General features: G+C 44.6%; 1 long non-coding RNA gene across 2 annotated transcripts in view; it reads left to right on the forward strand.

Moving 5' to 3' along the window:
- The first annotated feature begins 708 nt into the window (after positions 1 to 708).
- LOC110305879 (uncharacterized) overlaps positions 709 to 27582 on the forward strand; it is a 48551-nt gene continuing 21677 nt past the window's right edge. Inside the window, exons 1-2 of one of the 2 annotated variants that reach the window (XR_015044932.1) lie at positions 709 to 996; positions 20846 to 21057. This is a non-coding gene — a long non-coding RNA (uncharacterized LOC110305879). Of the gene's footprint in view, positions 997 to 20845; positions 21058 to 21183; positions 21269 to 27582 lie in introns of those variants that run through there. The other variant, XR_015044933.1, reaches the window with a different exon arrangement.

Consider the following 27582-nt stretch of genomic DNA (forward strand, 5'->3'; position numbering starts at 1 on the left):
AATGACTTAGAAAACTTTAATTACACCAGGGTCTTATTTTCAGCTCTTGATAGCTTTTGAACTCTCAGCGAGTTGGGGGAAGGGTTATCCCCAGCCTGAGCTTTTTCTAAAGAGCCTTTGTCTCTCTGCCCAGGTATTAAGTTGATGGTGCAACAATCACAGGTACCTTCGGTTCAATTTTCTCCACTCCACCCCCACTCTGTAAGCACCATCTTGGCCCTGAATGTGAGCCTGTGTTCTCCTGACCTACCATCCTGCACAGGGGGACCGAGGAAGAATGGGCCACAGGAATGTGCGCAGAACAGAGCCAAATTGTTCAAGCTGTGTGAAGAAGAAAGAAAAAAAAATAGTGGGAGAGGGTTGGGGAGGGAGAAGAAGAAAAGATTCCCTTGTCGGGTCAATTTCTCTGGAGATATTCGGAGGATAACACAGTAATTTTTAGGAAGGGGGGGGGAGGGAGTAAAAGCGAGAGAGCCGAGTTTTATCTGCACAGTGGCGCACACAGAAAGGTGACATTTGAGAGAACAAAAGTGAGGTTGTTTAGCTTCATTTGCTGCTATGAATGAAGCCTAAGAAAAGGTGTCTTTGGGCCGCTCCTAACAGTCATCTCCATCACTCTTGTTCACCCTCTCTCTCTTTCTCAGCTCCCTTATGAAATAAGGGCACGCAGGTAATAAACAAAGCACTATAAAAGATCAGATCGTGGGATTCTGTAGGCTCATTCAATGTCTGGAGCACGCGTCGGCCACTCCACCTCGGGCGCTCTGAAGCCGGCCGCATGGAGACTGGGGGACGGTGGTAGGATGGTCCTAGACCCCCTTCCCTCCATTTCTGCAACCTTGGTGAATTGAAAAGGGATCAATATCCTTGGTCAGCGCTACTATACCAGATGGCCAAGGGACAGAGGAAAAATGGCAGGGCAGACCCCCTTGGATTTGCCCACGTGGAGTTTGGATATTTACCTGACTTCTTTGTCAAGTCTTGGGCCTGATGCAGGTGAGTAGGAGCCGAGGTTCAGAGGTAGTCTGACTATTGCATCTGATTCCACACACACCACCCCCAGCTTTGACAGAGGGTCCCCTGGTGGTCTTCATTTTGTCTCTTTGCTTCGAGTCAGACTCTGAACTGAAGCTCCTAGCTAACTGCCTATTGTGTAAGAAGCAGGCTGAGGTTGCAAAGGAGCTGTATCTATGTGCAGGAACGAGGGACAAAGGACAAGTAGGTGGGTTCTATTTGCTTTGGGGGGGTTACTTTGCATTAGATAGTTCTTCTCCCTGCAATGGATAGTTCTCTCTTCTGCCAACTGGAAAGCTCCTTGCCACTGTTCTTCCTGGCCTGACCCCCGCCTTCCCTCTTTACCTCCTCTGTAATTCTCTTGCTTTCAGTCTGTACGATTCCCCATCATCAACAGTGCACCCAGGGAGGAATGCGTAACACTGTTTGAAAAAAAGCCGGAGCTGAGCATGTAGCGGTGGGCGCTGGCAGTGGATTTGGTTTCCTATGGCTTGTGGGTAGGCAGTGTACTTACCTAGAAACTTCATCCACGTACTGGTGTGGCTGAGCTGGGCTCCTATAGGCCAGGCCTAGAACGATGAAATAGGGGACCCCAGAGTTTTGGAGACTCTTTGTAAGAGCCTCACTCTTCTTTGTTCTGCTCTTTGTTTGATCTCTGGATTATAGTGAACACATCTGGATATGTAGCCTGGTGCTAGGCATAAATGAAGTCACCCTAGCTTTGCAGAGAGAAACACAGGACTTGTCCCTCTTCTGTATTTGGATAAGGATGCCTTTTCAATGTCACACGAATGCTTCTAAGATTTGCTTGCCTGGGTTGCTGCTAGAGAGTGAAATTATGTGGGAGCTTAGCTCTAGACATTCAGGGCAGGGCTGTCCTAGCAGCTATCCATCTTATTGCCAGTGTGTGAGAGGAGAAGGCTGTTCAATATGCATGGTCTATGAGACTAAGCCTTCTTACGTTTGCATGGCACATTTGTCTTAGGATTTTATGTCTTTCTCTGATCTGTTTATTAATTAGTATTTTGTGAGAACAATGTAAGTACTGTATAAGACATTGGTGATTTTATTTATCTCTACATTTAACTGAAACCTTGGACTTCCTAGGTGAGAACTAGACCCCTAGCTCCTCTGTGTGTGTGTGTGTCTCCCTAAGAATAACACTATGCATGCTATATACAAATGATTTACCATCTGGCCTTTTCGAATGCGTGCATGAATACAAAATAGTCACTCTATTAATTCCCTATGATTTACTGACTTAGACCCAGGCTCTAGATCTTTCCAGAGTCAACTCTGACAGCTTATTGCCGGAGAATTGAGGACACATGCGGCAAAGGTGTGGCACTAATTCGCACGAACGGGGTTATGTGCATAGCTCCATAAAATCAGTCCATAGAAGTGCAGTTTAGCATCTCCAGCTCCTCTCAGTCAGGAACTACCAGTACCTGAATGTGTCCCCTGCTTTCTACAGCACAGAGAATTCTATTTTTATTTGCTCATTGTTGAGAATATTTTCTTTTTCTCCGTCTGCGTTTCCTGACTTGTGTGGATTTCTCCGGAGCTAACAAAGCTTTTCCAATGATGGTCAAAGAAAAACAACTCAAACCTCTGACATGGAGTTGTACCTGGAACATTGGAGAGTTTTAGCTAGTGTTTGTCTATCACAGGGGAACCTGAATAGTTCTTTCGACTATAGGTATTGATTTATGAAGCGTGTGATTTTGTGTGTTTACACACATATGTGCATTCGTAGTGCAAATTTCAGATATTTCACCCAATTCACATTTTTAAACTGTTTTATTTAATTTATCAGTGGTTAGTATTTGGTCATCAATCGATTGCCTCAGTATTAGTTGAATATCTTTGCGTTTTTCACCTTCCAGTGTCATCCCTAGTTAGTCTGCATACTTCGGTAGTCTGTTATAAATGTTTTCTCTCAGGCTCTATCTTGACACTCACGGCAATGTAAATATGTGAATGCCAAGAATAGAATAGAATTTATTTTCCTTTTACTCCTGATGAGAGGCTTAGAATGGCCAGGAAAGCTATTGATAGCCCATGGGTAAAAGGGAGAGAAAATATAATCAACACTAATATAAGTTGCCATCTATGGCTATGGTCTGAAAAACAGTTTTCCTATTTAATTCTGGGTGAAGGGATTGCCAGGGATGTCCGGCCTTGGGTATTTACGCTTTACAGACTTATGGGGGCATAGGGACCCACAGCTTAGACACATGCATTATTCAATGTTTCTTTCTGTGCTCATTAGCCTTGTGGGTACGGGCAGCATTAACCACTGGCCTAGAAGCCTTCGGGAACAACATGGCAAAATTCAGGAGAACACATAGTCTTGTGTTTGGGATTTTAAGAGACTCTGAGGCGACTTGGTGCTCGGGAGGATTTGAGAGCAGTTTGGCTTATAGCCATTTCTGTTGGCTAATAATTGCACTAATCTTTTCTTGAGGGAGGGGTTGTGTGAGCATCCCCCCCTGTCCCTCAGTCCTCTAGCCAGAGAACAATAGGGACATTGTGTTTCTGCACTGTTCCATAAGATGGGTCAGGGGCTGCTACTGGGTGGATAAGGTCTTCAGTGGATGAGCCACCAGGAATTAGCTCTCAGCCATAATTAAGGAACCCGAGAGCTCAGTCTTACAGCCTCGGCCGGATGAGAGGAAAATGTTTTATCCCATGAGGCATCCGAACAGCAGCTGAGATGGGGTTATCAGACCCATCGACCCTTGGGGTTGGGTGGGGGTGCTTAGCAGCAGGTGCAAGGCTTACTGGACAACAATGGGAGGCTGCACACCCCAGGAAAACCATTCCACCTTCTTAAGAACAGAAACTAAAACCAGGAGTAGTGACACCAAGTGGAGTCGCCTCTGCAAAATGAGCCACAAGCATATGCTTACGTGGAAAACATATTTACCTCTAATATTAAAATTTAAGCCATGACTCCTACTATGAGGTGTTAAAGTAGTCTGCAAGGGTTAACTAAGAAGGTTTAGACGTTCTTAGGTGCAACTGAAGATAGCTATAAGGTGGCCCGCCACGGAAGCCTAAACTTAAAACACCGTGAGAGTTTGGGTTACTTTATTGTCTTGCAATTATTATTATTATTATTATTATTATTATTATTATGATTATGTGTGTGTGTGACTTCAATCTGAACTTCTGTGGAATGAGCTCTATAAAGGACAATGTCAAACTGTAATGTGAAAATTCGGACATGGCTAATGTGGAGCGGTGAGAGCGGAGGTGGTCATGTGTAAGCTACATGCAAATAGTATGTCATTTTATGGAAGAGAATGGTGTCTCTTCAGGTCTTCAGTAGCCAGCCAGATCTTGGAACCAGCATCCCGGGGTTACTGAGGGATGCCTGTCCCCTCTGGTGTGCAAAGCGCTATCTGAGTATTCACGTGTGACAATGGCCCACCCTACCATTTAGAAAGCAAGTGCCTTGATCAGGCCAAGATGCCAAGAGCAAGGGAGAACATTATGCCACGTTTAGGCTAATTACCTGAACTCTCCTGGAAGTCAGGCACAGAGCCATTTTATTTAGTTTAAATTTCTGTGTGTGTGTGTGTGTGTGTATGCAGTTGTGTGCATATGTGTGCAGGTATGCATGTGTGTGTGCACGAGAATGTGTGCAGAAGTGTCATGTGTGCATATGAACACACATGACACTTTGTGTGAAGGCCAGAGAAGACCTTAACTGTTGCCCTTTAGGCAACGCCCCCCACTTTTTTGAGACAAAGACTTGCAGACTGGGCTAGCCTGTAAGGCCAGTGAGCCCCAGGGATGCTTCTATCTCCACCTCCCCAGTGCTGTGATTACAAGCAGGCTCCCCATGCTCCCATGCCACACCCTCCCACCATGTACTTTGCTTTGAGGTCTAACCTCAGAGCCTTATGCTTGCCCAGCAAGCTCTTTACTGACAACAGCATCTCCCAGCCCACACAATCACCTAAACAACCAGTTCCTTGCAGTGAGTTCGGTCAGACTGTTTAGATAGTAGGATGGGATGGCTGTCTAGCACTGCAACTGAACGTTTTGGTTACTGCATCTTTTGGTCCTATGTTCCCCAAGGACCACAGATGTCTGTGTCCCTCTCCATTTTCTCTAGAGCTGCTGGCCTTGGCAAGGAGGGAGGCTGTTGTGCAGTGCACAGAACCCACTGTTAACATGATGTGGCTTGAAGCGGCACACTATTACAGAAGGCCAAAGGCGTAAGAAGGAGTGAGAATGTTTCCTTGGCATAGTGGGTGGAGGGCAGGTGACGAGGGTCGGAGGTCAAGCTCATGGCTAGCTAATGTCCAAGGTGGGCACCGTTGACCAGAGTTTGATTGACATCTTAGCAAACTCACTGTCCCGCCTCCTCAGACCCCAGGGGTTCTCCAGTCTGCATTTTCCAGCTCCCCACGAACATTTCCAAGTTACAAAAATAAAATAAAAATACGTGTGGAAAAATACAGGACAAACGACAGCACCTCCCCAGTTTCCAATGGCTCTGTTTTGACTTCGCCATCAGCCAAACTGGAGCCCCTGAGTAGCTGGCTTAATTTGTCACCTTGAGTTATTAACCGTTTCCCTGCCTCTCTCAGTGGGTGTCCTTCTGGCTCCTGGCCCTTGGCTAGCTCAGTGAGCTGTTAATCCTGTGCCCTCTCTCTTGGGCTTATGGCTCTGTCTGCCAAGGAGTGGGGCTTCCCTCATGGAGACACATCTGAATTCACCGCCCTGTCACCTCCCAAGTGGTTATTACCGAGGAGTGGCTGAAACCCAAGGGTACTGGGTAAGGGCAGGAAAGGACTCTAGCACCAGCTCACATGGCATAGGTGCCCTTTGCAAGTTCAGGGCTGTGGTCTGTTTCTCTTGGTTAAGGGCCAAAGGCAGAGAGAGGTTCATTCTAGAATGGGGATGGTACAGAGGACTGTCTATAGAGAACCCAGAGGGAAAATGATTCTACTGTGTGGTTCATTTAGGTTTTTAACTAAAAACTCTGTGTGTGTGTATGTAGTGTGTGAGCATAGTGTGTGCTAGTGTAGTGTGTGTGTGTAGTGTGTGAGCGTGTGTGTGAGTGTGCATGTGTGAGAATGTGTGTAGAGTGTGAATGTGTGTATGTGTGTAGTATGTGTTTGTGTGTGAAATCTGTGTGTGTGTGTATGTATGCAGTCCTGTGAGCATATGAGTGTGTGTATACTGTGACTGTGTGTAATGTGTGAGTATGTGTAGAGTGTGAGTGTGTGTGTAGTGTATGAGTGTATGTGTGTGTGTAGTGTATGAGTCTATGTGTGTATGTGTGGAGTGTGTGTGCAGTCTGTGAGTGTAGGTGTGTGCAGTCCTGTGAGCATGTGAGTGTGTATACTGTGAATGTGTGTGTGTAATGTGTGAGTGTAGTGTGTGAGGAGTATGCATGAAATTTGTGTGTATATGTGTGTGCGTAGTCTTGAGTGTAGGTGTGTGCAGTCCTGTGAGTGTGTGTGTGTGTGTTTGTGTGTGTGTGGTAGTGTTGCTTGTGCCCGTGCATGCTTATGCAGAGGCCAGAGGAGGACATCAGGTTTCTTACTCTGTCATTCCTCACCTAATTTCCTTAAGACAGGATTTCTCACTGAACTTGGATCTAGACTTATGGCCCCAAAGTCCCAGCAATCCTCCTATCTCTGCCCCGACAGCCCCGCGTTAGACAGGCATGTGGTCACAGGAGCTTTTTAGATAGGTGCTGGGGATTTAGACCTAGGTCCTCGTGTGCACGGCAAGCACTCGTCCCCACTGAGGCCGTCCTTAGCCCTCACTGGATAGTTTACTTCAGTAGAATTAGTCTCTATATCCAACTTCTCTCTTTGGACATTTTATTGTTCAATTTTCCCATCATCCCTTAAGAATTGTGTGATGGTTTGTATATCCTTGGATCAGGGAGTGGCACCATCTGAAGGTGTGGCCTTGTTGGAATAGGTGTGACCTGGTTGGAATGGGTGTGTCACTGTGGGTGTGGGTATAAGATCCTCACTCTAGTTGCCTGGAAGTCAGTCTTCCACTAGCAGCCTTTGGATGAGGACGGAGAACTCTCAGCTCTGCCTGCACCATGCCTGCCTGGATACTGCCATGCTCCCACCTTGATGATAATGGACTGAACCTCTGAACCTGTAAGCCAGCCACAATTAAATGTTGTTGTTTTTTTGTTTGTTTGTTTGGTTTTTTCAAGACAGGGTTTCTCTGTGTAGCCCTGGCTGTCCTGGCACTCTGTAGACTAGGCTGGCCTCGAACTCAGAAATCCGCCTGCCTCTGCCTCCCGAGTGCTGGGATTAAAGGCGTGCGCCACCACGCCCAGCTAAATGTTGTTTTTATAAGACTTGCCTTGGTCATGGTGTCTGTTCACAGCAGTAAAACCCTAACTAAGACAGAAGTTGGTACCAGGAGTGGGGTATTGCTGTGATAGGCCTGACCATGCTTTTATTTGAAAGAATGTGGATTTTGGGACTTTGGATTTGGAAAGCAGTGGAATGCTTTAAATGGGGCTTAATGGGTCATCCTAGTAGGAATATAGAAGACTTGTTGCTGGGAGTGATTTGAACTGTATTGACCTGGCCCAAGAGATTTCAAAGGCTGGTAGTGGAAGACTAACTTCCAGGCAACTAGGGTGAGGATCTTATACCCACACACACAGTGACACACCCATTCCAACCAGGTCACACCTATTCCAACAAGGCCACACCTTCAGACGGTGCCACTCCCTGATCCAAGGATATACAAACCATCACAAATTGCATGCCAGGAATTTTTTCTCTTGGACACTCCTCTTTATTATTCAATATATTCAGATTTCTGCTTACGCCCCTTTCTTTGTTCTGAAAATGCTCATATTCCTGATACCTTTTTTCTTTGGATCCATGCACTTTTAAACCATGTAACTTACAGATACGAGTGAGCATGATTTAGTGAGTTCTCTCAAGAGGACAGCATCACTGTTTCACTAAGGGGGGAGCTTCACAACAAAGGCTTCTTTTAGAAACAAGCAGCTTAGATGACTTGGTTTTAATTCTGTACTACGGAGTCTGTCTTATGTCTAAAGAGGCCGCATAATGACCTGATTGACCTTTCAAGATAGAAAACTGGTATCTGTGAAAACTTCCCCAGAAACTTAGGTCACTCACTGAAGGCCACAGAAATGACCAGTTTATTATTCTTCTGAAGAGATTTATTTACATATAAATACTCCGATGACCTCTACTTTGTTTCAATTTTTAATAGATGTTTTGTTTTAGAATATAGTTTGTGTCTAAAGAAAAATTGCCAAGACTCATCACCACAATTATAATTATTTTTGATGTTGGCACAGAGAAGATAACTGAATTTCATAGCTTATCAGGTTTTGTTAGTTTCACCCCAGTCTCTCTTCTCAATCTGGAATGCTACCTTAAGTTAGTTCCTGTATGTCCTTGATTTAACTTGTCCTGCAGTGGTCGCTCAGCCTTTGTCTTTCATGACTTTGACAGTTTAAGGAGAGATGGTCAATAGTTTTGTATGAGATTCCCCAGTCAGTGTTGGCTGATAGATGTTTTTCTCCTGGTTAATCCGGGACATGGGAGTTTCAAGAGGATGACCTCAGAGGTGATGTAGCATCAAGGTGGTAGACTTTCATTGAATGTTACCCATGATGTTGACACTCTGACCAAGAGTGATCACTTCGCTCCAGCTTGCCCCTGGATCACTTATGTTACCTGGCCGAGGTAGCTTCTAGGTCTACTGTCAAGTTACTTCACCCTTCTACACCATAATCTTTGGGAGAAAGTCACTAAATGAAGCCCACCCTTAACTGAGAAGGCTGCTTTCCACCTCCCCAAGGCCTCTTTAATTTATTTTATAAAGACGTTGTCTTTCCTTCTTTTCTAACAACATATTTTAGAGATTTCCCCATAGTATATAAATAGTCTATAATTAGGAATTGTTCCAATGTCAAGGACTTCCATGTTCTTCATTAATTTGCATTTATTTTATGGGCATGGTGATACTATAACTGAATTAAGCAGTCCCTTCGTAATAGTCACTTAGGTTATGCTCACAATTTTATATATAATACTGGTTTTGTATACGATCCTGACTTGAGTAACCTGGATCCCTTTTGAGTATATCTGCAAGATGAATTACTAAAAATTGAATGGTTACACAAAGATAATTGTTCTGTAATTTCACGAGCTGTTGCATATTGCCTTTCATGGATAGTGGGCCATCTTAGGTCCATAGGGATGAATCACCACAACACTGCTGTAAATGGAATTTCAGGCTGGAGAAAGAAATGCTTTTAAGTTGATAGACCATCCAATTTTTTTTTGTTAGTTAGGTTTTTTTGTTTGTTTGTTTGTTTGTTTTTCGAGACAGGGTTTCTCTGTGTAGCCCTGGCTGTCCTGGAACTCACTCTGTAGACCAGGCTGGCCTTGAACTCAGAAATCCACCTGCCTCTGCCTCCCGAGTGCTGGGATTAAAGGCATGCTCTTTAATAAGTCTCTTTAAGTCACAATACCAAGGACTGTAGGAAACCTAATAATGAGCAGCTTGGTCTCTGAACTCAGATGAAGTCTAGAGCTCAGCTTACGGCTGACTCTCTCAACCTGTGCCTCATCCAGTTCCTCAACCAAGCTCTTCTACCAGCCAGTTCCATCACACACCTTTGAAGTCTTCCCATTGTCTTTGCCCACAACACTCTTCACTCTTCCAAGACTTGCATCATGTAGTTACCATGGTGAAGCCACACCTCATCTGGCTTTACTGAAGCTACTCCTTTTCATACCATGGTCTTTGTGTTGACTCTCTGACACTTAAGGCAATGGTGTCAGGAGATAGGGATTTTGAGAGAGGCTATCCATCACCCTCATGAGTAAGACTTGTGCTCTTATAACACAGACTTTAGAGAGACTACCCTCCCAGCTCCCACAACACGAGGGGACAGAGAGAAGGTGCCACCCCTGAAGCAGAAAGCAAGTTGTCACTAGAAACTGCCTTGATCTTGGACTCTTCATACTCAGGATTGTGTGACTTGCTCATCGCCATTTCTTGTATAAATATGCTCCGTCTGTCTTACTTGTGACAGGGTGTTGTTGTGTTCAGTCTCTTGAGGTGTTAAAAGGATGGACCTGCTTTCTGTGTGTTTTATGAATGTGCGGGGCTAAAAGACTTCATTTTTTCTTTACTACATATTTAACCCAAAGTTTCCTGTGTAGGTAAGGTTCCTGATTACCTTCTCCTCCTCTCCTGTCTTCCAACACATGCTATTGGAAAGCCTACCTTGATGGGATGTTGTGTGAAACTTTTTCTGGAGATATCTGAGCAAAGTCTGCTCACTCCAGAAAGGGCACTCGTAACTCCCATCCAAACTGGAGAACCTATGGGCATATTGGGATTAATTACTGGGGTGTTAGGTGAGGGGGTTACTTATGGATGACTTTAGAGGCATCTGCATCACCAAAAAGTCCATTCTAGTGTGGGTGATGACGACAGAAACGGCATCTCTGGAGCTCTCTGCATGACTTTCCTCCATCTGGAGAGGTTGAAGAGTTCCTGTAGGCACTTGGGCTGATCAGAGCATCTTCTCTCTAGAGCAGTCATTTCTGCTTCCTTGGGAAGGGGCCTCCAGAATCTTGTAAGTCTTGACTTTCTGGAACTCATTATATTTATTTACTTTCTGGATCTCACAGCCTCTTCCTCCAGGAGGGGGATGTTTCAATATGGAGGAAATTGCTATAAAACATTCAGCCATCTGCTTATTCTGACTTCTTGGCACTCACATCCTTTTGTCAGAGTAAGATGATAGCAACAGGTATTTTTTTCATTGGGACCAAGTGATTATTTCTCAGAGCTAGTGAGAAATAGCTATAAAGATGTGGAATTATCTAACATTATTGAAAAGCCCACCTGAGTGGCTCTGAGTAACAGAAAGAATGATGGGTTTTGGGAAATTGACTGCTCTGATGTGTTGGCCAAGGCTGCCTTGAACTTAGAAGGAGTTAGGTGAGACACAGGGGAGGTATCCAGAAGTAAGATGACCTCCTGAGTTTTCTAAAGAAGTCCTGTTATATTGTGAGTTGAAGATACTTGGGAAAGTGTTGAATGATCCACTAGTTGGAAATGATTTCCTTAGCTAACCTGAAGTTCTAGCTATAGTTTCTTCTATGGCAGCAGAATTGCCTGTAGCTGGGAAGACCCTGCTGTTTCCCCACTGCTTGGCCATCCTGGTACTGTTCTGTATATTTTTAGTTTCGTTGGGATGTTTTGACAAAATCACATAATCTGGGTAGTTCATAAACAATATGCATTGACTTTCACAGCTCAGGGCATGGAGAGTGCCAGATCAAGACATGAGTAGGTTCAGTTTCTGGTGAACACTTGGAGGTTCACGAATGATACCTTCTCTTTGTAGCCTCACATGGTGGTGGTGGTGGTGGTGGTGGTGGTGGTGGTAGTGATGGTGATGATGGTGATGGTGGTGGTAGGGGGAGGTGAGGAAATCTCTTGAGAAACTTTGCAATGGAAGTGTGAATCCTGATCTGAAGAAGTGAATCTCATCTCCCAAGAGCCCCATCTCCCGACACCATTACCCTGAGGGCAGGACAGACAAGTAGGCACTACACCAGGCTCCTTTGGCAGAATATTCTAGTCCAATACAGTAGTCTTTCTTTTACTTTTTGCAAACGTAGACTTCCTCAGACTAGAACTAAAAGAAACTGAGACCAGTTAAATCTCATGTGAAGACAGGCTTAAAACAAAACAAAACAAAACAAAACAAAACAAACAAACAAACTAGTCAAATAATCCCTTTCGTTTATACTCTCATTTTTTTCTTTTTAAAAAATTAATAGATATTGATTGCACATGGTGGGTTCCCTTATGATGTTTTCATATGTATCTATAATGTATTTTGATAATGCTCATCTCACTTCCCTTTCTTGTTTCTCTCTTACTTCTGTGACCTCTTTCTTCTCCCGACTAATACCTCTTCTACATTCATCTGTCTTTCTATTTCTCTGTTTTTGTTTCTCCTCTGTTGCCTCTCTCAGTGTGTGTGTGTGTATGTGTGTGTGTGTGTGTGTGTGTGTGTGTGTGTGTCTGTGTATTTCATTAGGGTTACTTACAAGAACAAGGGCAACTTACCAGTAGTTATACAACTGAAGGAAACATCTTTCTCCCAGTAATCATCTATGTATAAATCTCTGGGAGAAATGTGGCCTTATGAGCTCCTCCCCAATCCTGAAGAGTATAATGTGAACCAACATGCCCTCTGTGTAGGGCATGCATGTGCGCACGCACACACACACACACACACACACACACACACACACACACACACACACACTGCTGTGAGTGTCAGTTCAAGAGTGCAATGGGTACCTTTAACTTTCTAATATCTTTAGCCCACAGATGTATGTTTGTAAGCATGGTTTTGTCATGTTGGGTTCTCAACCATGGTTTTGTCATGTTGGGTTCTCAACCATCCTTATAGACTATGGAGTTTCAGAATTGGAAGGAAGATTGCAACCCAATGGAAAGGTCAGGGAGTTGGCAGAAGAAGCCCAGTGTTGGCTCAGACTGCCTTCAATACCCACAGGCCTGCTTGTTTCTGCCACTCTTCTTTATTCATCGAGCATCCAACAGTAGTGGTAACACTCATAAATAGGGACAGAGCTTATTTACCGAGTACTTGCCATGGGCCTAAAATTTATTTACTTATATTGTTTCTCTATCACATCCAATTTGAGAAATTATCAATTCCCTCACTGAACAGATGAGAATGTTTAGGGAACTGTGGTCAAATTACTTGCCTAAGAACACACAGCTAATAACAGCATGGCGTGATTGCAGAGAACACATATTCTGGCTATTACGTCTTTCTGTGAATCTTACAGAGCAAAGTCCCACACAGAGAATGTGGCACAAACTATACTGAGTTTCCATTCTAGTGAGGAGGGAAAGTTGTGGGAGAGAGTGAAAATCAGGAAAACATCACATACCCATCTATAATCGAATTCAGATAAACACCGGACATGCCATTCTAGATATTGAATGTGACTTACTCAGACCAAAACTTCTTTTGATTGAATCCAAGTTTGGCTGAATGTTACATCCAATTAGTACTACAAAAATTTTATTTTTTATACTACACATATGTCCAAAGAGTGCATATCACACACTGAATTCTAAGAAAATATTGCATGGGATATACTTATAGCAAAACTTTCTCATATCTCAAAATTCAATAGTATGTGATAATATGTGCTGCTTACTTGGTCATTTTATTCATTTATTAGTATGTCTAAATATTGCATGGAATGTACTTATCCTCATGCCATATGTAATACTTCATAGAACATCTTTACTTGGAAAAGGATATTTCAGAAATTCAGATCTCACTGGGTGTCTGGAATATTTGTTTGCCAAACCAGGCAGCTTCTCAAGAGCAGTCCTTTTTAGACATAGCCTGAAAGCCTATGTGTAGCACATGAGCTTCTTCATTTTCCTCAGTCACACTAGTTTCTCCTCTAGTCTTCCTTGTCTACTTTCATTTCTAGCTGAGAGAAACCACATTGGGCAAAAGAAATCTAGGGGGAGGAAAGGGTTTATTTAAACTTACAAATCCAAGTTGCTGCCCATTACTTTGGGGAAAGTTAAGGCAGGAACTTAAGCAGCCACTCATATAACATCCCCAGTCAAGAGCCAAGAAGAATAAATACATGGGTCCTTGCTCAGGGTCAAGCCTAGAGTGTGATGCTGCCCACATTGGGCTGCATTGTTTAACAATAAACACAATTCCAAACCCATCCCTGGACTGACATGCTAATAGGCCAACCTGATCTAGGAATTCCTTAGTTGAGATTCACTTCCCGGGTGATTATAGGTTGTGGCAAATTGACTGTCATTTAAAAGTAACCATCACAAGTCCCTATCCTTCTCCTTCTTTGCTGTGTTCATTCCATCCACAAACACAGCCTGTGACAACAGCAGTATCTTCAAGTGCTGCCCAGGGTGCCTAGGAGTGGGCAAGCAGATGTTTTCCCTCTCTATCCTGGGACACACCCTACAACTTCCAGGCATTCTCTTTAATCCAAGAACACCTTCCTCCCAGCTCTCTGCATTTGCCATGCCCAATCCTTTACCCCACCCAGACATAAGCTTTGCTGATGTCCCCACCCTGCCCAGTGGCTCATCCTGGTTTGTATCTGGCTACTTGATGTTCATTAATATTCACCTAAATCCCAGGGGGCTCTGTGGAATGAGCCAGCAGAAAGTCTGGCTCCCCTGCTGTCTACCTCAGATGGGCTTTAGGGGATGGGGTGAGCCCTTGGGGTAGGCTGGGTGTTGCCCTGAACACACTAGCTTCAGTCAGAGCTTTTGTACTCTCTGGGCTGGGGGGTGTTCCATCAGCTATTTTAAGGCCAGACTGGTGAATACTGGGTTCCCTTCGTTTACCTAGCCTTTCGATATTTTCCCTGGCACAAACCAAGGTGGTCACAAAATGTGGGAAACCAGGCGAGGGAAAAAATGAATGCTCTCTAATGACGCCCCTGGTAGCTGCTGCTAAATTCCATGGAAAAGCTGGGGGCTTGCTATCTTGGCCTCAGGGTGTCTCCTAAAGCCGGTAGCTGCATTGGCACCTGCTCAAGTCCAGAGACATGGAAAAAAGCAATTCGTCTGCAAAGTTGGTGCTCAGCCTGCCTGGTAGTTCCAGCTCCACCTCTTCCCATGGAATGTCTTTGCCCACCGTGAATGCCCCTTTATCGTCAGTGGGCGATATTGGCTTTTCAAAAATACTATGGGAGCCTTGTATCCCAGATGCCTGTGGCATGAAGGACCTGCTTCCCTTTGCAAGGGTGCTGGCTGAGAAACTCACCTAGAAATTTGGACCAAATCTCTTCCTTGGGCAGCTGAGGAGGCCGACACTAACTGCTTTCTGCTTCTTAGTCCACTGGTCACAAAGGATCGTATGGATGATGGATGGTTGTTACAGGAGAAAGTGGTAACTTCAACCTTGCAGCAAATCCATTCAGACACTCGTGGGGAAGACATCGTTTGTCACTTTCCGTGAGTAGCTTTGCAAAAAGGTGCCCTGTTGCCTTGTTGCAAGCTTGGCTCTCTTGGTTAGCCCTTCCTCATCAGGGCTTGGGGAAAGAGAACCTTCCTAAGCGATTAAACTTGGATACGTGGTTAAATATCAGCCTTTTGCACAGAGCACATACTGGCTACACACTTATGTGGCCCTGATTCTGGAACACTCACATCACATACACAATGACCTAGACAACAGCACTGTATAGTATGTAGGCGTCATTACACTCCTTACAGAACCAGAGGTGGTAGCTTGACAATTTCTCTTCCTTTACAGGAATTCTCTTGAGCATTTGCTCATCCGCTTGTGACTCTGTCCTTTGGGAAGAAGAAGAAGCCATATACAGACTTGAAGACTTTGCATTTGTTTGACTACATATTCATAATGGTTTCTACTGACATTCAAGTGATGAATAGATATAGCACTACTCATATCTAATTATAAATGCCTTACCCAAAGCTGTTCTCTGTCTCATCTCTGTCACTCTCTGTCGCTGTATGTTTCTCTCTGTCTCTCTGTATGTGTCTGTGTGTGTTGTGTGTGTGTGTGTACATGAGTGTACACTCTGAAAGTGAATCTCAATCAGCCTGGCTGGCCAGCAAGCCTCATCGATCCAACTGTCTCCACTTCACAAACACTGGGATTACAGGCTTAGTTCAGCACGCATGTCTTCTTATATGGGTTCTGGGTATTGAACTCAAGACCTCACACTTGCAAGGCCAACATTTTGCTTACTGAGCTACCTTCCCAGCCATTTAGAAGTTGCCCTTTTGTAGTATGATGCTGTTCTCTGGGGACCAATCTCATCTTAACCAATCAAAAGGCAGAAACAGATAAGTTTGGTCTACAGATGACTCACTGTGGACATGAATATATCCAGACAAACTGGAGACCATTAAGCACGAGTGTGTGAATCTGTAGGATGCTCCACATGAACTTTTGTTCCAGGGATCATGATATCCAGTATTCAAGTAGTAAGTGCTGTGATCTTCCTAGTTGGGAATGAACATTGAAAACCCCTTCAGAGACCTCAACTGGGATGGCTAATGTTTGGCAACATGACATAAACCTGGACATACCTTGGGAGAGGGGATCTCAATTGAGTAATTGCCTCTATTAGATTGGCCTGATGCTAATTGATTGGTATTTGTGTAGGAAGACCTAGTCCACTGTGGGCAGTGCCATCCCTAGGCAGGCAGGCTAGGTTGTATAAGAAAGCTTGGAGAGTAAGCCACATGGAAGAAGCCACTAAAGCAGGGTTTCTCCATGGTCCCTGCTTTAGTTCCTGCCTTCAGTTTCCTGCCAGAACCACTTCTAGCACGGTCTCCTCCACGATGGGCTGTTACCTGCAAACGGAAATAAACCCTTTCCTTCTCAAGTTGGTTTTGGTTATGGTGTTTACCACAGAAATCAAACTAGAACACTGTTTGTTCATTTGTTTGGTTTGTTTTGATTTTGGCTAAATCTAGAGTAAATCTAGTTGGTATTAATTTTTTCTTCCCTATGATAACTCTAGTGTCCTAACCATTTCTTTCCCCTGTACTCCATAGGTATCACCCTCTATAATTATGGTGACTGCTTGCCTGGCTTTATTCCGAATGTTCCCCCAAACATCTAAAAATGAGCAATGTGGCTCATGGCCACATTCATTCCTAATTGTGATGGTTTGTATATGCTTGGCCCAGGGATTGGCACTATTAGTAGGTGTGGCCCTGTTGGAGTAGGTGTGTCACTGTGGGTGTGGGCTTTAAGACCCTCATCCTTGCTGCCTGGAAGCCCGTATTCTGCTAGCAGCCTTCAGATGAAGATGTAGAATTCTCAGCTCCTCCTGCACCATGCCTACCTGGATGCTGCCATGTTCCCGCCTTGATGATAATGGACTGAACCTCTGAACCTGTAAGCCAGCCCCAATTAAATGTTGTCCTCATAAGAGTGGCCTTGGTTTTGGTGTCTATTCACAGCAGTAAAACCCTAACTAAGACACTAATACAAAAATGTTTTCTTAGTTAAGGTCACGCTTGGATCCTTTGATTATAATGGTTCCATTAAAGCCTGAGCGGAAGATGCATCCTCCAGTGCATCTGAACTTGTTTGTTTGTTTCCTGTTTTAGTGCTGCGGAATGAACTTTGGGGTTTTGCACATGGTGGGCAAGTGCTCAACTACAAAGTCACACCCCAGCCAAAAGTTTAAAGTTCATTCTTGGCAGCCCAGAAGGCTATCTTCAAATAGGAGAGTCCCGTTGCATTAGAGACCTGAGTTAACAAAACATGAAAGAATAGACCCTTCCTTGTTCTTTGAAGTGAACTGAGCACCTTGGAAAGGAAGGGGGCGTGGCTTAACCTCCTGAGCTGTCTATTGTTCTTGATCAGGAGTGTCACCCTCTCTATGAACACTGATTTAACATCAGGTATGTTTTGGGGCCCGTTGGTTTCAATTATTCTTCGGGTTTTCTTTTCCCACTCAGCTCTTTATATAGCATAGCAAAGGAAACAATGTCCTGGTTTTCCCAAGCTACCATTAATGCACAAAATCCATTGCTCAGTGCTCTGAAGGACATGGCTGATATCAAGCATACCACGATCCTACCTAGTATAAGCAGATTAAAATACAGAGCAAAACAACCACAAGGACAGCTAACCTTGACAAGTGACAATTGCCTAAGCCTTGTGCACATCCTAAATACTCAGGTATGCTAAGGCTCATGGGGGTGACCTTGAAGAGTGCATCCACTCGCTCATGCTTATGGCCCCATTCAGAAATTACATGCCGAAGGTTTTCAGTGTCCAGGGCCCTGCAGGAAGCATTAAGAGATCAGTAGAGATGGAAAGGATTCCCTGGAGAACTTACAAGTGGGTTTTGCTTGTGTTTCATTACAGGTCATAAACAGGGAGTTTGTTGTGTGCTATGGAATTTATAGTCTTTTGAAGTGCAAATGGCACTGGCTAGATTCAAAGAGATTAATCTGTCAAGGAACTAATTCTTTAATTTGGCCAGAACACTTTCAATTGATTTGGCAGCTAAAGTGCTCTTACACACCCACCCAGAATTGCACTTTACTAAACATGTGGTCACTTCTTTGGGTTGGTGTGTGTGTGTGTGTCCACGTGTGTACTCATGTATGTATGTGCATGTCGGGGATAGAGGTTGTTGTGGACTGGAGTATCTGTCTTGATTGCTCTCCGCCTAATTTTTTATGACAAAGTCCATTGCTGATCCTGGAATCCCCTGATTTGCCTAGGCCTGGGACTCTCTCCTCTCCTCTCCTCTCCTCTCCTCTCCTCTCCTCTCCTCTCCTCTCCTCTCCTCTCCTCCCCTCCCCTCCCCTCCCCTCCCCTCCCCTCCCCTCCCCTCCCCTCCCCTCCCCTCCCCTCCCCTCCCCTCCCCTCCCCTCCCCTCCCCTCCCCTCCCCTCCCCTCCCCTCCCCTCCCCTCCCCTCCCCTCCCCTCCCCTCCCCTCCCCTTCTCTCTTCCTGTCCCCCTCCCTCTCCCCTCCAGCAGGGGGGATTATATATTAACACCACTGCATTTAGGTCTTTCATATGAGCACTGGGACCTGAACTTGGGTCCTCGTGCTTTGTGGCAAACACCTTGATGTCTCAGCCATCTCCCTAGTCCACACTAGGCATGTTGGCACCCAAGACTAATTAATCATCATAGTCATTATACTACTCCCCCCACCGTGTTTATGTACGTATGTCTGTGTGTTCCTTCATTGTTTGTGGCATGTGTTTGTAGGGGAAGGGAGGCATGAAAACTACCGTGCGTGTGCAGACATAAGAGAATGACTTTCAGAAGTCAGATCTCTCCCTCCACCACGTGAATTCTGGGAATTGACCTCAGGTCTTCAGGCTTGGCAGCAGGCTCACTTATGAGCTGGGCAATCTTGTTGACCCTGCTAATATATTCAATAATAGGAATTCTTCAAACTCTTCATGGACCTAGAAGGGTACGTACCAATGGGGTGTACACCAATATTTCGATAGATGCAGAGGCTGATACTGAATCTGCCACACTCAATGCTTTTCCCATCTTACACCTTCTTGTCTTCCTTCCAGATGTTTGGGGCTATCTTCTGGGCTTTGGGAGTAGTAGAAACATATGGCCTGACTCTTGATCCCTCTGACTTTTGTGGTCATAGGACATGCCTAGGGGTTTGTTAAAAACATTAGGTACCCTCTACCCACAGCAACTAAATCAGATCCCTCAACAAAGGCTTGGGAAGCGATCTGAACACAGTCAGTCAAGTTTTGGCATGAAGAGGCAACATTCCAGATTTTGATGGGGACTCGGGGTCAATGTAATTGAGAGTCATGGGAAAGTGATAGACAGCCCTCATGGGGGTGGATATCTGAAAGGGAGGTTGAGCTGTGCTGATTTCCCCTTTGGAAAAGTTTCATGGGCTGCTGGCTGCTGCATTTTCAAGGGCACATCCAGGCATACTGTACAGGAAGAGGTGGTCAGGTAGTGAAGCTGAGAGAGAACAGGAGCTGGATGCACATAAACACACTATTGCTTCATTTCCCATGCGTGAAATATACATTCCTGTTACGATTACATCAAAAAATGCTCCCTCCCTCTAAGGATCACATCGCCTACTGGCTGTGTAGCATAGCCTATGTGCTTTTCACTGTCGTATATGGTCAATCTACATGGTCTTTATGTCTCATGGTGGTGACCTAGGGGAGGTAATTTTTGAGGCTCACCAGGATAAATTAGTGTGTTCAAGTCAATCTACTCTGTTTGTGGTTGGGGGGCAGGGGGGGTGTAACTAGAACTGAAATTTGGTTCTCTTGAATTCTAAGACCCACAAGGCTATGAATTTGCAAATGCGTGCGATGCATTTTACGGACTGTGGAAAAAGCCACAGGATGAATAAGGCTCTCTGTGGAAAGCTGTTTTACACATTTGTTTTCACCTTCAGACAAATGAAATATTATTTTAGGGTGCTGGGCAGATAGAGCAGTCAATAAAATGGTTGCTGATCCAGCATTGCCACCCAGTCCCATCCCCTACACCCACGTCAGCAGCAGCCTGTGCTCATGTACTTCCGGTGCGTAGGAGGTAGAGACAGGAGGCTCCTTAGGACCTGCTAGCTAGTCTGCCTGAACCTGTGAATTCCAAGTTCAGGGAGAGATCCTATCTCAAAATACAAGGGGAATATAGATTAGAAAGACCAATAATTTTGATCTTTGGTCTCCAAATATAGACACACACACACACACACACACACACACACACCTACTTCCCCAACATCCCTTCACATATATCAAAAAAGCCACAGAACAAATTTATAGTTATTTCTCACATTTTTTTAACCTTAGCACTCAGGACAACTAGCTCTAATTTTAATGCTTAAAAGCAGAGCTCTAATGATCACTTTCTGTTGTCAGCTGACTCATCCTGCTTCCCAGAAATCTCACTACTTCACGTTCGGCTTTGCATTTTCTAACTCTGAGTTCTAAACTTTGAGTAATACCGTGTTCTTCTCAGTCACCAACCTTCACCTCTCAGCTTGTCCACTCACCAAGCTGTGCCATGAAAAACATTCGGGGCTTGAAAGCAGCATGGTATCAAAACACCGAAAGCAAACACCCTTTGAATACGCAAGGGCGATTTAGGGGAAAAGAAAAACATACTTGTAAACCCAAATAAGCCCCAAACCACAAAAACAGAGAAGGAAGGGAGTGACTTCTGGTGCAAATGGCTCTTTCACGAACATCTCTTTCCTTCCTTCCTCAGGTAAGTGTGGCGGGGCCCTTGGAGATCTGTTGGAGCAGTTGCAAGGGGCCACTGTAGGCCAGCAATCGCCATGGCTGCAGCATTGGTGCCAAGCAAGAAATCCCACCGTGTTCCACACACCAAGGCTGAGGAGGCATAGAGTTGCCTGCTGCAGAGGAGTAGAGTGGCAGCCCTCTGTCCTTCCATGAAAGGAGACTCCATGGGAGACAATGGTACGTTTCTGTGCGGTCACTAGCACCCTCATGACTTGCTTACTCTTAACACTTACTTTTTTAAAAGGTTGCAGAAGTATGGCAACCGGTTCATGTATTAAACAGGCCAGGGGAGCTGTCACCACCGAAGGAAGGAGGGTGGTACTGACAGGACTGATGGTAATGATGACATCTAACGTACATGGAGCAGCTCTGTCTGCCAGACACTAAGGTAGTTTATTAACAGCGATAATTTTAGCCTCTGGGGCATATATGGGAATGTTTGATGACATTAATTTTTAAATTGTAATAATGGGAAGGATAGTAGTTTGTGGATGAAGTGCTGGTACTATCTAGTGGATATAAGCTAGGGTTGCTGGGCCTCGGTGATTAAGAGCACTGGCTGCTCTTCCAGAGGACGCGGGTTTAATTCCTAGCACCCACATGGCAGGCACAACCCCCTGTAACTCCAGTGTCAGAGCATCCAGCACCTTTGTCTGACCTCTGGAGGCACTGTACTCAAGTGATGCACACACATGACTAATGCCTCCTCACCCCCAATAAAATAATACAAATATTATATAAAAAGGAAAGAGAAAATAATCCAGGGATGCTGTAATAACTCTGGAGGCCGGGACTCCAGCTGAGATGTTCCCGTGTGTGTGCCTTACATGCACCGAGTTTTGGGCTCAATCTCCAGCGCTGCATGAACTAGAATTAGTGGTACATGTCTCTAATCGATGCTCTTGGGAGGTAGAGTCAGGAAGATAGGCCTGAGGTACATAAGACTCAGTTTCCAAAGCCAAACCAAACAGAAAAACAACTTTCAGTGTGTGTGACAGAGCTATGCCCAAGAGTCCAATGAAGAACTACCCCACCTAAAATATTGACGGTAACAAAGGCCGAGTGACCTTACAGCAGGCAAAGCTTTTTAGATATATTTAACCTTCTAAGGAACTGCCGGTTCATATTATTGCCACTCCCATTTTATAGAGAATATTTAAGTCTGAGATAATTAGCCACAATTGTTTTGGCTTTTGGGCGCACTCAGATTTCTGACTTGAGATGTTTTAGTCTCATTGTCATTGTAAGCATTTGAGATTTTATGTTCAGTGCCTGGGGAATGCTTACTTGAAATGTCAGCATAAAAGATCTTCAGCCCAAGCTGACCGACCCAACCCCCATTCTATTGTGGAATCAGGCCGGCCAAGAGCTGGCGGCCGGAGCAGGGGTCACAGATATATACTGTCTATGGAAGTCATGAAAGCTTGACTTAGCCACTGAGATAAGCAGGCAGGAGACAGAGTGGGACTCAATGCTGATAGGCAGATATTTTCTCTCTGCATGCTCTCCAGGCTGTTTTCCCACATCCTGTGTTCTTCCCAGCGTCTGATAGTGGTTGTGGCACACACCATGGAGAACACAGGGGCTCTGAGGCCATCAGACTCAGACTGAGGCAGTCCCTCTGTACTTCAAGCTTAGACAGAATTAGGTCATAGAATTCCAAGAGTGTTGGGTCCTTTGGAAGACAACTTCTGTTTTTCTTTTCTTTCTTTTTTTTCTTTTTTTGTCCTGATAAATGTCAAACTCCTTGTCAAAGTGTTTATGACCAGACAGTGAAATCAGACTCTGTCTCCTGACTCATTTCTTTGCTTCTGGTCTGGATATTTGATTTAAATTTTTGAAAATGTGTGTGTGTGTGTGTGTGTGTGTGTGTGTGTGTGTGTGTGTGTGTGTGTGTAAATCAGACTCTGTCTCCTGAGTCATTTCTTTGCTTCTGGTCTGGATATTTGATTTAAACGTTTGAAAATGTGTGTGTGTGTGTGTGTGTGTGTGTGTGTGTGTGTGTGTGTGTGTGTGTATGTGTGTGACTATGCACATGCACATTTAGAAGTCAAAGAATAACTATTGGGAGTTAGTTCTCTCCTTCCACTCTGGTGTCTGGAAATTGGGGCTTGAACTCAGGTCACCAGCCTTGTGAGGGAAGCCCTCTCCCATTGAGCCATGACAACGTTGAAGGGAGATGGACTTTGATGTCTTCTGTGAGTTACTAGAAGTTTCCTAAAAGTTTTTGAAACATAAAGAAAGCACAACCAAGGTCAACTTCAAATGTTTTTCCTTACTTATAACAAAACAAAACAAAACAAAACAAAACATAACAAAACAAAACAACAAAACTAAATGAAAACCACCTGGTCCTCAATAGCTACTTGCTTTGCCCTGGCATGAATAAATATTTTAAAAATATTATTGTTGAAAATAATTGTGAATTATTTTAATTCACAATTATTTAAAATTAGTTATCATGGACATGGGGCCAATTGGTTTGTTAAAGAGTGAGTGACAGGTTATCTGATTATCCTTATGTGTGGATGTAACCATTACCCGTTACAGAGTAACGAGTTACCCTGATGGTTAGAGGCCTAAGCTCAGACCTATCAATCTTCTTATAGTTTCTGTTATCTGGAATCCACTGGAATCTGACAGTGGATTCCCTGGTCCTGTGTGGCAAGGCTTATTACAAGGCTGAATGAAGTCGGGCTCTAGGGTCTCTAGTCCCATCTGAGGTCTCAACTAAAGACAGATCCACGTCTAAGCTCACCATGCATGTGACGGTTGGCAGGGTGCAGGTCTGTGACAGTTTTGGGTGGGTCTTGCTGTCTCCCTGACGTACTGGCTGGACCCATCCTTGATTCCTGCCCTGTGGGTCTCATCAGTGTAGACTGCTTCATGAAAAAGGAACTCTGAGAAGGCAGTTGAGGGAACTAGGTAACAAAGTGAAAGCTACGGCAACATGGTTCAGCGGGTAAAGGGGCTTGCCGTCAAGCCTGAGGTTCTGAGTTTGATTTCCATCTCACGTGACGGAAAGAGAACCAACTCTCACAAGTTGTCCTCTGACCTCCACATAGGCACTGTAGTGCACTCGTGTGCTATGGCATGTGCATGTGTATGGGGTGTGTGCGTGCGGGCACACTCATACACATACATACACTAATAGCTATACAAATAAATGTTGAAAAATTATGGTTATGCAAACTGATTTTTGAAAGGAGCAGCTTCATCATCTCTGTATGTGTTGCTTCATTTAGAAACGTTTCCCTCTGCAGCTCACACTCCAAGTGCATTCTCCCAGAAGACTTGGTACCAGGATATCCTGGGAGCCAAATCAAAAGCTGCTTCCCACGTGGTGCTTAAGGGAGCACTGAAGAAGAGCAAAGGAACTGTGACTCCCTAAGCTCAGGGAATGGTCAATAAATCTCTTTGCTGGCCCGCTGGCATAGGCTTGTAGTCTCAGCTACTTATGAGTTGAGGTAGAAGGATAAGTAGTTCAAAGCCAGCCTTGTCAACTTACCAAACTTGTCTCAAATTTTTGAAAAAGAAAAGCAGAGTAGGGAATATCAGGTAAGGATAGAATGCTTACCCGGCATGCACCAGCTACCAGAGTCAACCCCTAGAACTGAAGAGAAAAGTGATCTCCTCTTTAAAAGGAACTATTTTCTGACTATCCTGGGAGTGGATGGTTCTAGAAGAGTTTGATACTCACCCTGAGACTTGTGGGAAATATCAGATTTGGAGTCTTCGTAGCTAACCACTTCAGGTATAGTGTCCCCAACTGGGATGACAGATAGGAACCTCATAGTGTCCCCAATCTCATGTTCCTTTTGCCTTAGGAAATCCTTGGGGTCTAAAACTGCACCAAGTATAAGAGATAACTCCCCTCTCCTCCTTGGAGACCAGGATTGGTACCATTATGTGCAGACTTTAGGCAGGGTGCTCAAGTCCTCCCTCACCCATCTCTTCTTGTCCTAAGGGATAAAGAGCTTGCTTTCAAATGTTATTAATGCTGGGACACTGGGCAAGAGAACACTAATGTTTCATGACACATGAAATAAAAGGAAATTTACATTTTAGTTCCTGTCAAGTATTACAGGAACACAGCCACATTCATCTGCTTCTGTCCTATCCACTATTGTATGAATGGTGACCATTTGTCAGTGGATACCTAGTTCCCAGTGTTCTGTTGTCTGGGGGTTGGGGAGGGTACTTCCAGAGCTTATAAGATGATAAGGGTGTGACCCTCATGAATACCATTAGTCTAATTATAAGAAACCCTTGAAAGATGACTTTTCCCTTCTGCAGTGTGAGGATGTTGAGAGAAGTTAACGCATGGGAGAAAGCAGGTTATCAGAAATATCATCCGATGAGTCCTTGTTCTGGACCACCCAAGTCACCAGAGCTGTAAGAAAGTGCTTAATGGTGTTTCTATACCATCCAGTCTCTGGCGTTCTTTCTAAGCAGCTCAAATAGATCAAGCCATTGTTTGTGGCTACCTCTGCTACATTGAACTGTTGCCATAGAGACTATATGTCTCACAAAGCTTGAAATATTTACTGTTTGGCCCTACTAGAGAAGGCTCATCTGCCTCTGGTCTAGAGGAAAATTAACATCACTAGAGCATACTAGAGCATCAGACCCAAGGGAGTGCAAAGAGGTTTTTGTGGGGTCACCTTGAAGATAATTCGAAGTTTTTTTTTTTTTTTTAAAGCAGGAGGAGAGAAGAAAGAATGCTGTGTTTCAAAGGCCAGGAGATGTCCATCTTTTCTGTTGAGGGAGGGTCTCTCATTGACCTGGAACTCGTCATGTAGGCAAGACTTGCTGGCTAGTTAGAGCTGTCTGTCCCCACATTCCCAGCTTTGAGATTCCAATTGTGCCCCACTGCGCCTGGGTTTTTGGGGATCCAGCTCAGGTCTCCATGCTTGTCTAGCAAGCACTCTACCAATGGGACTCTCTCGCCAGCCTCTCTCCTCAACAGGTTTCAACAGGTTAGGGGGTCATCAGTGCTGGCAGTCATGGTGATCATGCAGAGCCACAAAGGTGTAGTAGAGAATAAGACCCTTGCGATGTCAGTGGCGGTGTCAGTGTGGTGAAAACAGGAAAGGTATCTCTTTGGCTCATAGGTGAAAATGTAGCTTTAACAAATGTCCTAGATCCTCAGAGGGATGACCCAGGGCTGTGATGGATCTGAGACCTGGGGCTGACTAGGTACAGCATCTGAAGGTGTCCACCTGAGCCAAGTACAACAGGTCGAATCTTTGCATCCAACCTACTGCCCCATCAAAATAGCAGCGGGTGCAAAGAGAAGTTTCTTTGATGAGGGAGCTCCAAGAAATATTACTAAAAATAAAAGCAGCTGATGCGGGTGGATGGGTGGGCATGCACTCTGTCAGCCCACAGAGTGCTGGTGGGATGGCACATCACTATGTTAAAATGAGAGAACTATGAATCAGGCTATGAGTCAATCTTTGATCAAAATCACATCCTGAACTCCAATCCAAATGCAAATGACAGGGACTCACCCTGCCTCTAGCCCTAGGAGCACCTGGCCTAGCAGGACATTATCCAAGTTAGGACCCAACTCCTTCCTGGCAGACTGAGTCTTTACGCTGGGTTATGCAGAGGGCACACAGAAGAACAGCATGGACTTCTCTGGAACTCACTGGGAGACAGGGGGCTCTGGGCTTAAAGGATGTGTGGAGGTGGGGCGGAGACCTAACGGTTTTCACTGATTCCTTTTTACATTTTATTTAGATTGAGTTCTTCTCAGCAGGGTGATTTCTTAATTAAAGCCGCCCAGCCAGGCAGTCCTTTAGCTCAGACCCCTCCACAGCCTTCTAAGGTTTCATGAGGGACCTTGTCCTGCCTTATTTCCTGAGTTCTAATATTTGAATAGTATGTGGTGGATTTCAATGGGAGGAAAAGACATGTAATTTAATCATCTTTATTAGATTTTGCCTGTGGATGGAGAGAATAGGAGGTAGGAGGAGGGTCCTCTCTGAATATTCTTTTTCTCTTTCTGTACCTTTCTTCCAGTAGCCAAAGAAGGAAAAAACAAAAACCTTCTCCTTCTCCTTCTCCTTCCTCCTCCCTCCTCCTCTTTCTCCTTCCTTCTCCTTCCTCCTCCTCTTCCTCCTCCTTCTCCTCCTCCTCCTTTTAAAATAAAGATGCTAAATGTAAACATTAAGCTAGAAACAGAAGAAATAGGAGGCAGGATGTTTCAAGGTCTGATGGAACCATTCACACAAACAAATCATGCAGGTCCTTTGCTGGTAACCTGGATACTGAGTGTGATGGTACTGAAGCCCCTTGCCTTCTTCACCATAACAGGGTGTGCATGCAGACTGAATTCAGCCAGCCTCATGACCCAGCATGCTCAACCTGTGGCCAGTGGGCTACATGTCCGCTAGGACAGCTGGGAAAGTGGCCCGACACAAAATAATAGACCTGCTTAAAGCATTATGAAAAAAAATAATGTATTTTTTGTTTTCTTTTTTTTTCTTAACCCGATTGCATGACAAGCCTGAGCTTTGTAGATGACAGTGTTGTGTTACAGTGTCTAAAGGTGGGACTCTATAGGGTGCTGTTTTGCCTGATCAAAACTTGCATGGATCTAGCCACTCTTACAGGAAGAAAACCAGCTAGTGATAACAGCTGATACTAACTATGGGCTGTTATTATGTTGTCCCAGAGGAGAATAAAGAGATGGAG

The sequence above is a fragment of the Mus caroli genome, unplaced genomic scaffold (genome assembly GCF_978045245.1).
Source record: "Mus caroli unplaced genomic scaffold, Mus_caroli_1 scaffold_13, whole genome shotgun sequence".
Lineage (NCBI taxonomy): Eukaryota > Metazoa > Chordata > Mammalia > Rodentia > Muridae > Mus > Mus caroli.